General features: G+C 41.9%; 1 pseudogene; it reads right to left on the minus strand.

Moving 5' to 3' along the window:
- Positions 1-246: 246 nt before the first annotated feature.
- LOC101150514 (zinc finger protein 614-like) lies at positions 247-2,510 on the minus strand (annotated as a pseudogene).
- Between the last annotated feature and the right edge of the window lie 402 nt (positions 2,511-2,912).

Below are 2,912 nucleotides of genomic sequence, written 5' to 3' on the forward strand. Positions count from 1 at the left end.
AGTTTATTCAACATGTTTTCATTGACAGAAAATGTGAGGTAAAAGACCACTAAAGGCACTACCTTATTTACTGTATTCATCAAGTTTATCTCTAGGGCAAATTATTTTACCTCCTGAGGGCACACATCTGACAACAGGCAGCACCATGTTTATGTTCCGATTTGCTAGAAACACACTGATGTTTGAGTTGCCACAAAAGGCATTTCCATAGTCACTGCACTAGTAGGGTTTTCATTCTGCATGAGTTCACTTGTAAGGAAGGAGCTGTGACTCTCCATTACAGGAATTTTCAACTTGACTGATTCTACCCCTTTCTCTTGTGTGCATCTTCTTATATTTGACAAGGTTTGATGAGTGGAAGAAGCCTTTCTCACAATCACTGCATCCATAGGGCCTCTCTCCTGTATGCGTTCTTTGATGTACATTGAGTACTGACTTTGTGGTGAAGGCTTTTCCACATTCATTGCACTCATAAGGTTTCTCTCCTGTGTGAATTCTCTGATGGGTAATGAGACTATATTTGTGTGAATAGGATTTTCCACACTCAGTACATACAAAGGGATTCTTTCCTGTATGACATCTCTCACATTGTATGAGCCATATTTTCTGGCTGAAGGCTTTACCACAGTCATTGCATTCATAAGGTTTTTCTCCTGTGTGAGTTCGGTGATGTATAATAAGAGTGCACTTTGTGGTGAAACCTTTACCACATTAATTGCATATGTAAGATTTCTCTCCTGTATGAGTTCACTGATGTATAATGCGAGTGCGTTTGACAGTGAAGGCTTTTCCACATTAGCTGCATATATAAGATTTTTCTCCTGTACGGGAGCACTGATGTACAATGAGATTGCTCTTCACGGTAAAGCCTTTTCCACATTCACTGCATATATGGGGTCCCTCTCCAGTATGCGTTTGCTGATGTACAACAAGGTAGCGCTTCGGGGTGAAGCCTTTTCTGCATTCACTGCATATATAGGGTTTCTCCCCCTGTATGAATTCGCTGATGTACAATGAGATTGATCTTCACAGTGAAACCTTTTCCACATTCATTACACACACAAGGTTTCTCTCCACTACAAGTTCGCTGATGAGCAATTAGATAGCGCTTCATTGTAAAGCCCTTTCCACACTCACAGTACATATAGGATTTCTCTTCTGTATAAGTTTGTTGATGTGCAATGAGAATACTCTTCACAGTAGAGCCTGTTCTATATTGATTGGGTATACAGATTTTGTCTCCTGTATTAGTTTTCAGATGCTTAGTGAACAGGACACTTCTGGACAATTTCTCACATTGACCACTTCCAGGATTCTCTTCTATATGAATGTTCTCCTGGTAAATGAGCTGAGACTTCAGAGGAAGGTTTGCTCACATTCAATGAATGCATGGAGTTTCTCAATTTTCTGAGTCCTCTGATGCTTAAAGACTTGGAATTTAGTATGGATCCATTTGCATTTTCAGAAAATCTAGTTTTAGTATTCGTATGTTCATGCTTATCATGTAGAAGGGGTTTCTCACCTCCAATAAACTCCACAAGGTTATTTATTCCATGTCTTCTCTTCTGGTTGATTAAACTTAAAATTGATTTCAATGTTTTTCTGTACAAGTCAAATGTATTATGATTTTGCACTAGAGAAAAATGTGTCTTGCTGAGATGTACAATATTTCTAAATGCATTCTGTCCACTGCATTGCTGCATGCTCTTCAGAAATCACTGGTTTGGAGAGTGCTCTTGCAAATGACTGTCAACTTTCCTGATTCCTGGACAATTTTTATTCTGGACTTTAGCATCTGTTTTCAATGGTTCCCGTCCATGTGCCAACTTGGAGAGTGCATCTGGTTTGCTAGTTTGATACCCCAGTGATACCAGGTGGTTAGAGTTCTCCACCATCACATCCTGGTACAGGTCCTTCTGAGCAGTGTTCCAGGAGCTGCCACTCCTCCCGGCTGAATTCAACAGCCACATCCTCCAGGGTCAGTGATTCTGGGTCTTGATCATTTTCTTTTGTGGTCAGAAAATAGTGGATAACATGGACTATACATCTTTGTCTCTTCTGCATTTTCCATGAAATTTTCCTAGTCAGAAATATTAGTGTCCACGTAAAGTTGTCCCCAGAAAATGATGATATCCAAGGCCAGCAACCTCCTTCTTCTTCCGTCATTGCTTCACTTGAGTTATCTTGCTTTTGGGAGCCAGGACCTGAGGGCTGCGCCCGAATCTCTCCAGACACTACTGGCAGCGACAAAACATGGCATCCATGTCCGAAACCGCTTCCTATTCAGATGCACTCCTGCGCGGCCTACGGGACGCTGAGCGGTGACGATGATGGAGTGAGGCGTGGACCACAGAGCTAGTCCGGGATCGCGAGTTCGACTGCGGGCGCCGCTCTGCGAGGTCACACGGCTGCGCCCATTGCAGAATACCGGACAGGAGCGGCTATAATGGCTGTGGAAATCACTCTTGGCCACCTCAGTGCCTTTCTCTCTTTGTTGCCAGGGACACTCAACAGCGCTGGGCTAACCATGTAAGCTTTAAGAGTCGGGTGCTCAGCTAAGGCCAACACAGCGCAGTGGCATTCTATTCAGCCGGTTGGGGGAAAAAAGATGGCGGTGCCCGTTGTTCCGATAGTATTAAAGCACGTAATTTAATTCGTATCTGGGTGACCTACAGCCACCTATACTGTCAGTGACTTATATGCAACTGAAACATATCTGCAGTTTTATATATTGGTATGCTTAAAAATATATGTTGTTTTGTTTAAAAACAAGATAGTTCTTGTTAGAGTTATTGCACTTGAGTTGTTATCAATACCCTATAAAATTTGTGATATAAAACATAGGCACTTAGATATTGCTTTAGAAATAGAGTTTTGTATCACTGAGAACACATTTTGGAAACTTTGCTATG

The sequence above is a fragment of the Gorilla gorilla genome, chromosome 9, assembly GCF_029281585.2.
Source record: "Gorilla gorilla gorilla isolate KB3781 chromosome 9, NHGRI_mGorGor1-v2.1_pri, whole genome shotgun sequence".
NCBI classification, from domain to species: domain Eukaryota; kingdom Metazoa; phylum Chordata; class Mammalia; order Primates; family Hominidae; genus Gorilla; species Gorilla gorilla.